The following is a 10,100-nucleotide window of genomic DNA, read 5'->3' as shown; positions in this document are numbered from 1 at the left end:
TAAGGACCTTTAAATCATTCCAGTCTTGCATCTGATTCCAAACTCGCAAGCATTATTAAAGTGACTTAAAGTGTTTAATGTAATACATATGGGATGGTAATGTTGCTAACTCCCTCAGGCGTACACTGAAAACAAATGTTTTTTGCAATTTATGCAGTAAGAACAGTACTTCCTCCTAATGAGTGAACACCAGACAAGTTTCAGAGGACTGTTATTCTTCTTACTAAAAGCATTTCCGAAACTCACAATGAGCTTTGAAAGCAAATCTCTGTTACTCTGCTACCACAGTTCCCTATTAGTGTTTATTTAAAACACACCAATGCTCACCCAATGAACCTTAAAGGAAATGGCATAAGAACAAGGAGCAGCTAAGACCAGCCTTCAAGAGGTTGTCTATGCACATCCATGTTCTTCAGGTTCACAACATCCAGCCTATTATTTTTTTATTGTTCTACCAAAAACTATCCCACTGCTACAATATCCATCACATTTTCAAATAGAAGACTTCTGTTTATTTTCAAGTGTTAATTAATCTTTAATTTCTGCAACTAGAAGGAATGAGTATGTGATAACGAGAAACTCTTCAGCCCTAAACCACTGCTAAGTTTAAGACTGACAACCACCTCTACTAAGTTTTGGTTCATGTTTCTGTTTTGAGTTTTCTTGTTCAGTGAACATGATGTATACATTTTGCATGTCTGTATTTCCACTTCCCTGTCACTACTTCAAAGTATTTGTGATCAGAGCTGCAAATAAAACCACAGAAAATAACTGCCTGATATCCCTGGATGTATCGATCACAACTGTTTGGTATTACTGACCATCACAGAAGTAGGATTTCCTAACAGAGTCAAGCAAGCACTTGCTGCCACTTTGCCGTGTGCTCCATCCTGGAACACCTGCTGCAACCCACACCATCCTATACGGAGAAAGATGCAGAGTTGCAGTAGCAACTGTGGTCACACTATCCTTCATTCCATGCAATAAATTCTTTGAGTAGGTGTTTACTCCTGCTATAGTTACAGATCAGGGCTGCTTGCCAAATTATTCCTTAATGCAAGCAAGAAAGCAGGGAAGAGAGGCTGCCTGAGCACATCCATCCCATCCTCATTGTTTCTTCTGGGAGAATATGAAACTGGTAGAGGGAACAGTCTATGTCAAACCTCACATTCTGCTCTGCTTTTGCAGCTACCTATCTTATTGCAAAGACAGCAGATGATACAGTGACAATGTATGCATACCTCTTTTCCATAGGGCCAGAGGTCCACACTTTGTGTCTTCAACAGTTCTTTGTAAATAGAGCAGTTCTCCATTTTCTCTCTCAGTCTGTCCTTGCATTGGAGAGTTACTCCACCACCAACTTGTGCAACCTCCAGATTTTTAGCCTGAAAATCCCTAAGGTATGAAAAGAACTCAGTTATCAAAAGAGCTCTGGACAAACCTGCCAATAGTGATAGTTTCCTATCTTAGTATTTCTCGTATTACATTTGAAATAGCACCATTTGATATAATTAACAAAATGTGATTTTTCCCCCTCTAATCCCCAAATCATAACACACCTAGAATTAGAACATTCACCTGCAATTACAAAAATTACACAGCATTGTAAAATAAACTGCTTCTGATCCTGATCCAATACATCACCTAGACTTGTCTTCATCCTGACATGTTTCAGGTGGATGTGAATTGCTTCTCACTATCTCACTTGAAAACCTCAATTCGACATAACAGTAACATCCAGGAACAATCCCTATTACTTATCTCACTGTGGATTGTACATAATCTCCTGCAACTTTATTAGAAGGTACAGTGGTTTAATTTTTGTGAAAAAAAAAAAAAAATCCCTTGCTGTCAGAATGTGGCTGAAAAGTATTTTCTAACCTATCTTCTCTCCAGCAGCATGCCAGAGTTGGCTGGGATTAAAAACTCCACTCTTTCATTATAGTTTTAATATCTTTTCCTTTTATTACAGCTTTCAAGCAGGATTTGGGGAATGCCAAAGCATTATAAAACTTCCCCAGGAAAGTTATAACTGAAAGAAAGCATTTTGAAACAAACCTGATGGAGTGTTGTTTGCTGCTGAGTTTTGTAATTCCTAATGAGAAAAACACCTCCACTCCTGCTGTACGTGGATAAGAGACAGCCTCTGCTGCCTCATAGCTGACAACAAACAGAACCCAGGGGATGCAGAGCTTAAGTAGGAGTCATCACTGTTTCTAAGTGCTTGTGAGACCATTAGGATCAGTGCTTTAACTGTATTGCTTGTTTTGCTTTCCGAGTTGAGAACTCTGTGATGGCTGGGGTCTGAAAAGTGTAAAGAGATGAACTGATTGATTTCTGGTTTTCAGCTAAAAGTAGGATTATGTCTTTGTTAGTGAACAGACACTGACTACCACATGGCTACTATTACAGAAGAAATTGTCCAGATAATTGTCAGTTTTCAGCTTCTTGAGGACTACATCTCCAAGTACTGAGTCTACCTGATACAAATATTAACTTGACAAAACCTCTGCAAACTATTGAAGGCTCAGAGGTTTATTTGCTTTTATCCTCTTCCTTCCTCCCCCCCTCATTTTTAGCTGTTCCTGGTCTTTGAAAGCTGATTGTTTGCTTCAACACTTCTTCGCTCTGGGCTCACCTCTGTGAGCTGCCCATTGCTGGGCTTCTGTGCAGGATGCTGGCTATGCAGGTTTAGCCACTCTCTTTTGATTTTGACTGATTTTGCCATTCTGCCACAAAATCAATTGCAATCTAGGCAGAAGACATTCCCAAGACTCCTCATCTCTATTATACAGGTTGGCTCTTAAAGCCAAACATTAAAAGCTACATGCCTCCAAATCGTTCTCTTAGTATCAATAATGTAACGTACAAATGAAGCGCAGCTAGCTATAATCCAGATTTATTCGCTGTGACTACTGCCCTAACCTAGGAAAACGTGCCTTCTCCTGTTGGGTTCTGTCTTGTTTTCACATTTCTTTACAGTATCTTTTGGGAAGATCTCTTTTGAAAGTTAGCCAATGAGGCTAAACCATCGTTTTGTACTAAGCAGTTCCAGTCTTCTGAAGTATTTATGTTACTTTATACCTTCTAAAGTTGATATGACCTGCTCAAATCATTCATCTTGTTAACACATTTTCAAGGTTGACTTGAAAATATTAACTTCATCTGGGGTTTTTCTCAACAATGTAACTCTAGTCATTTAATATCAGGAAGCTAGTACTTAGTAATGCGAATTCAAGAGTTTGTTAACTTTTTACTATTTGAAAATGTAAAACATTACTGGTTTTGTTATAGACTTAAAACAACTTAACTACTTGTTAAACTGATCCCAGTCTTCCAAGACATGAAGTGACATGGTTTAGTGATGGACTTGGCAGTCCTGGGGTAACAGTTGGACTTGATAATCTTACAGGTCTTTTCCAACCCAGTTGATTCTATTTTATGGCAATTCATTACTATTAGTAATATATTAAGGTGTATTGCTAACTCCTTATGATAAAGTTACAGTGAAATGTTTAATCAAGCCCCCACTGATGCAATTGTGTTACCTGTATTAACTCTGCAGAATCTGCTGCAACAAACACCTCCTTCCTTGCTTTGTGCATATCTTCAACTCTGCAGAGAAGGAAAGTGTCAATAATCAGTTTACAGGAGTACAAGTTTTTCACCACAGAAAAGAAGAATTTGTGGTTTAAAAAGCTGTATGCTCTTAAGAAAATCCATTCTGATGAACACTGATGGAAAAATGGCTTTCTGTAAGTTTGCTTTGAGTGAGGCACAGCCTATATTACTGCAAGTGGTGAAGGAGAAGTAAGGGCAAACAGAGAAATCAATACCTAGATTTCAAATAATGTGTTAACTTTCCAACTTGAAAATGGAGCTGCAGTTGCGTCTATATCTCAGACTATGTGCTCCTAGCTCTGTTTCAGAATGCAATCCAGCATACTGACATCAACATCTGGCAGTAGAAAAGATGCATGTTAACCTGCATTCATGCAGTTCTAGACATACTACAGTGAGAGAACATTAGCACAGTTCGTTTTGCCAGGTGTTAGCTAAATATTAAAAGTAGTAGTTTATAAAATGGCCTAGGTGCAAGATGATCTGGACTCCATTTTTCTTAGGGAAAAGAATGCAGATTTGGATTCTGTTCAGGGAGGTTAATCTCAGAGTGGCACTGAGTGCTGGACACTCACACTTCACACATGGAGGCTGGGTATCACCGCTGCCTTCTGCAGCGAAGACCACAGCTATGCCTGGCCAGTCAGTTATCATAGCCTTTCTTTATGCTACAACCATCTAGTGACTTGAACCAGTTATTTATCCTAGTTTTCATTTGTTTTCAATGCCTTAGAGGTTTTAGTAACTTCTGTCTGTCACTGATTTCCTCTTTGCTAAGGCATTTTTGGATGCTCCCAAAATCATGCTTTCTGCCAACTGCTTATTTTGTCAGACTCGGAAATGAGAGACTTTTATTCTGTGTATAAATCTCAGTCTTTCCTAATGCTCAAGTGCAAGCACGGCTTTGTCAGCTCTGTGGTAAAGATTATTTTACAGTTTTTTAAGAATCTTATTTCTGTTATTTTTTAGAAAGCCAACCTCACTTTGCATGAAATAAAACAGATGCGCTTTAAAACTTTCCAGTTGTTTCTGTTTCCAGTATGCAAATCTGAGTATTTGCAGAATTCATTATAGTTCCCTGAAGTTGGTGCAAATGGTAAAGTAGCATTATTCAATTATGTAAAGCAGCAGGAAAGCTTTTCTTCTTTGTGTCTTAATATAATAGCGTAAGTCAATATTCATGCTAATATTAACTGGAAAATTAATACCATTTCATTATTGCTGTCACAAATAATAAATATAAAAGCCTGAATAAGTGGATAGACAACACTCCAGTTTCCCCACTTCATAAGATTATTTTCAGTATTTATTTATACTGCAACTAGACATGAGTGAAAACCAACTGTGATAGGCAATCTGTATTTAAAAGCTGGGCTAACAGCTTACCTATGGTCTCCTCTTATCCCAGGAGAACAGTATAGTGGGCTTCTCTCCATATGCAGAACTCCACTTATTTTAAAGCACTGCTCATGCCCCAAGGTGCTCTTAGGATAGACCAATAGGCCATTAAATTATATAGACTGTATCAAAGACATTTGCTGGAGGCTTGAGGCTTTGTCTTTTATGATTATTGTATTTCAAATGAACACACTCATATCATTCAAACTTTTACCCAATTTGGATTTAGCTAAAGTGAATATAAATATCTGCATAAATCTGCAAACACCAAGGGAATAGCACAGATGAAATTTAGGCTCTTGAAGTCTAAGCTAACTAAGTTCTAACTGGTTAAAATTAGTTTTAGCTATGTAAACTTAGAGGAGTAGTAAATAATTAATACACGTATCCACAGCTCTCTCCATACTGATTTTAAAAACAAGTGAGTCCTGCTGAATCCTCAAATCACAAATACAAGCTAGGGATCACTGACTCTTCACTGGGGAGCTGAAGGCTTGCATTGACACTACCTTGAATTTCACTGACCTATGGGATGCTTCTGATTCTCATTATTAAAAGCAGACTCAATGCCAAGGAATGAAGTGGAAGTTACACCTTGGAAGAGAGAGATAAATGGTGACATCTTGCTTCTTAATATAGATCTTGATCTTTAGCCTTCCATCTTTTTTATAATAGAATTCATAAGGGCTATAAAAAAAACACATAAATGAGATAAAAGCAGGTTTATTTCATATTGCTGTAATCTTGTGTTTGCAATAAAGGATTATTCAGAAAGCAATTCCTACAAAAGAAGAAAACATGAACTATATCAGCGTGCATATGCATGCTCTTTTTCTCTTTCTTTCCCTCAATTTTTGCTGCATGTATGTAATGCTAATTTTGCCCCGTATCTTGGTAATTTCAAACTGCAGCAAGACAGATACATCTCTAATATGTCTCATAATAACAGCTAGAATACAAGTGGGTGTGAATTTTACAGAAAATACACTTGGATATTGTAGAAACTTTACTGCTAATGCAAGAATGTAGTAACTGACCAAGTAACAGCTGCTTGTGATAGGTAATACAGGCTGAATAATATAAAGAATTACAGACTTGGTGGGCAGTGAGAGACTTTCCTTCTCTTAAGATCCAATGCTAAGGTGCTGTGTGCTCTTAGAAAGGTCATTTCAGTACTGGTCATTGTTTCCGACTTTCTGACCATCCTTTCTGTATGAAACACATTCTGTCGTTGGACCACCCCTCTGCATGCAATGGTAAAGCAGTTGGTACTAGTATCTGATCTCTAAGAACAGGAAAGTATTGCCTTAGTACCACGGTTTGGGGGTTGTTTTGCTTTGGTTCAGGTTTTTTTTTTTTCCCCATAGTTATTGCACTGAAAATGACAAAAATCCTCCAGGGCACTAGAAATTGGTGTTGACGATTGCCAAGTGATATTACTTCCCCTCTGAAGGTCACCCACAGGATAAGCAGGATGTTAAAGACACAGCATGGCTAAGGAAGATGTCTTTCAGAAAAGACTGAAATCCAGTGTTGCTAAAGACATTAAATTTGCAGCTTTTCTGGACAAAGGAGGACCATCCAGAGACTAAAACTGAGTAATTTCCCCTGTCTGAATCCCTTCTCCATCTTCATCTGAATAAGCTGGTAATGGTTTCTGCAGTAAATGTGTTACACAGTGTCATGAGTCCTTAATCCGTTTGTGACTGCAGTGGACCTGCCTTTCAGTATTACATCCCATTGCTAAAGTAGGTCTGTGATAACAGCACACAGGAGCAACACTAAGGGACAAGACTGCCACACATATGTGTTGAATGACGCACAAGAGGGAAAAGAGAGACCTTCTCCTTTTCACGCCACTCATGTAACCCCAGTTAGCCCCCACTGCACACCCAGGTGGCCTGTGTGTCACACACATCATCCACTTCAGTGCTCTGCAGCCTGTGGAAATGTCACACACATTTTGTGCCCCAGGACCCTTCACAGATGCAGTGAGGCAGGGCCAGTCCAAACGCAACCCAGCCGAGGCTTGTCCCCTTCTGCTTACATGGTACCTGTGTCCCTCATTAGGTGTGAGTAGGAAGCCCCTGGCAGAAGAAATCCACAGGTTTTCCTTTCTTTTATTTGAGTCAAGACTACAGAGAAGGCTTTTCTCCAGAGTTTGCAAAGCTCTGTAATGATGGACTTCTTTATTACTATGAAGTTCTATGCTAAATAAACTAAGCATTATTCAGGACTCAGATTTGGAAGTGCTTGCCTAACTCCAGTTAAGTTCTAACAACTAAAAAACCACACAGGCCCTTTTAATTAAGATGCAAAGCTTACATACATTTTAGTGCAAGGCAGCCAGGATTTAACTGCTTCACTACTGATGCTGCATAAACTCCAGAAAGCTGTTATTCATTAATAGGTATAAGGAAACTCACCCTCTGTAATTAACATGCCTCAGTGAAGACTGTAGTCTTCACCACACTGGATTGTGAAAGAATACTGCACGAAAGCAAATGTCAGCTCTTTGTGACTCAGAAATCATTAATATTTTCACAGTCTTTTATGTACCACTGTGTTAAAATAGGAATCTTGTCTTTCCTGGTAGTGCCTTAGTAGGAAAGTAAACTAAATAAGAAATATACATTGTTTTATTAAATGGTCAGTGGAAGTGTTAAACTTTCTTTCACTGCACTGTAAAATGGCAAGGATCCAAATCAGTTTATAGCAGTGGGGATTTGCCTCTTTTTATTCACTTCTCTCAATAAAAGTAAGAAAACCAGTCTCCTTAATCTCATTTTTTTGTACTCGTTCTTTATAATGACTAAATTATAATTCTGTCACAAACTGCTTTTAGAATATAATTAATCCAGACCCAAACAATAATCACAATTAGCTACTGCATTTGGATTTGAGTCAGAGACTTGAACTGGGCAGGTTCACTTCAACTGTGTCATCAGCTTGAATAAAGCTCAACTCGGCTTCACTGTGCATTGACATTGTCAAATGACTTAGCTCCTTGGTTCACTGCTGCATCCTGTCCCCTTGACCTTTCACGCAGTATATTGGTTCATTCCTAGCTTCTCGTTTAATCCCTTTAAAATTCGATTCAGGAATGTTTTCTGGGAGTAGTTAAGAGGCTGAACAAGCAGCACAGGTTTTAATGGAGAAGCAAAAGAAAACAAAATTCTAGATAGTCTTCTGATGCCAGCAATACCACACATGGCCTCATGCCACGTCACCAGGCATGCAATGCCTCTCCCTATCAGGCAATTAAGGAAAGTAATTGCTCTGCAAGAGTCTGCTACATTACTTCAGTGACTTTGCATTGAAAAGTCACAAAACAAAGTATTTTAGGATACAAAGGCCTTACAGAAATCCCAGAAACGCTTGGGCCAGGAATCCCACAGGAGGAATGCAGATGCAGTTCACTGGGAAGGACTAGCTGTGAGCAATGTGAACACAAGCCACTACTGTATTACCTCATCTGGAGATAGAGGAAGAGTGGGAAGGCATCAGGTAAAATTTTTTATACTGATTCTTATTTTTTGTAATATTTATAAGTATTTTATATTTTTATATTATTTATTGGTGTCTGCATTTGTTATTCATATAAGCTTACTTCTTTGTTCTAGTGGGAAAACTTGTGGACGAAGGTAAGCTCGCTTTTTGGTTGATAGCTGCTTTTGGCATATCCCAGGTAACAGAGTATTGCTCTATGATATTCACTTCTAAATCAGGGACAATTTTCTGGAGCAAAACAACACACTAAAAGAACCTAAAAGTGTAAAATAAAGGATGCTGCCAAGGGGAAGATTAATCCCTCGCACACTGTCTTATTCAAGAGTACAATGAAAATTCAGTTGAAGCTTAGGAAAGTTTAATGGACTGCAGTTTCCAGAATGGGTTAATAAAGTGCTAAGGAAGCATATTCTGGTATGGAAAAGGGACCTGAGCTTCATAGGGAAAACAAGGTCATATGCACTTCAAAAAAATGTTTTGAGCTTGGTGTCTGAACTTCTGGAAGCAGAAAATGAAAACAGGTCAAAAGACAGCAAAAGGTGAAAGAACATACCTATTGTAAAGACTGAGCAGGTAATCACCTGCCATAAGAGGTGGATAAACTTGGAAGCCAATATAGATAAGCAAGAAATTCTTCTGTGAACCAAAGATGAGATAACTTATGAAATGTGCACTTGAAACTGAACGAGGGAACAAAGTAGCCTCCCTCTAGACTTTATCTAGAGTCGGTGACTTACTAGTATATGAGACAAACCACTACATATCAGCTCAAAATTTGATTAAGTTAAAGTAAGCCTTCTTAACTCTCATTCTAAGGGAATTACAAAGATAGGAGTAAAGCTACAGAAGCCCCCATAAAAGCCTATTACAATACATAAATTAAATAGGTCAAACCCCATTCTGGCCTTCCTCCTTTTCTGGCACCTCTCATCTACTAAGTTAGTATTTGTTTGCGTGCATTTTCCACACCATATCTGAACGTACTGCTCAAACAGGGAGCCTGAGCCTGTGCATACTGATCACAGTGCTTCTCACACAGGCCTCAGATCACCAGGGACAGCAAGAGACCTGCTGGGATGAACAGAGCCCTTGGTCAGAGAGCCTGCAAGGTAATTCCTGAATGGGTCATCCCGGTGGATGGCAAGTTTCAAGCCATGTACTGATAGAACCAAGGGGGAACGGCTTTAAACTGACAGAGGGGAGATTTAGATTCAATATTGGGAAAAAATTATTCACTATGAGGGTGCTGAGGTGCTGGCACAGGGTGCCCAGAGGAGCTGTGTCTGCCCCATCCCTGGCAGTGCACAAGGCCAGGTTGGACACAGGGGCTTGGAACAACCTGGTCCAGGGGAATGTGTCCCTGACAACGGCAGGCATGTTGGAACTAGATGATATTTAAGGATCCTTCCAACCTAAACCATTTCGTGATTCTGATATTGAAGCTGATTTTCCAGCAATTGGTCCTGTCACCGTGAATGGGATATTTCTGTAGACAGGGATATATGGAGAAGAAGGAAGATGAACTCATGGGAAGGTTACAAAAACTGGATTCAGGTACCAAACATGCTGTA

General features: G+C 39.1%; 1 long non-coding RNA gene across 1 annotated transcript; it reads right to left on the bottom strand.

Moving 5' to 3' along the window:
• Positions 1–740: 740 nt before the first annotated feature.
• Positions 741–3,621, bottom strand: LOC133206523 (uncharacterized). The gene is made up of 3 exons (XR_009723804.1): positions 3,549–3,621; positions 1,242–1,395; positions 741–919 (listed from the first exon to the last, which is right to left on the bottom strand). It is a non-coding gene; the product is annotated as an uncharacterized LOC133206523 (long non-coding RNA).
• Between the last annotated feature and the right edge of the window lie 6,479 nt (positions 3,622–10,100).

This window comes from Neopsephotus bourkii, unplaced genomic scaffold, assembly GCF_033783945.1.
Source record: "Neopsephotus bourkii isolate Nb327-2 ecotype Australia unplaced genomic scaffold, CSIRO-AGI_Nbou_v1 NB_1797, whole genome shotgun sequence".
Classification (NCBI taxonomy): Eukaryota; Metazoa; Chordata; class Aves; order Psittaciformes; family Psittacidae; genus Neopsephotus; species Neopsephotus bourkii.
This window is presented reverse-complemented; position numbering and strand designations above follow the sequence as displayed.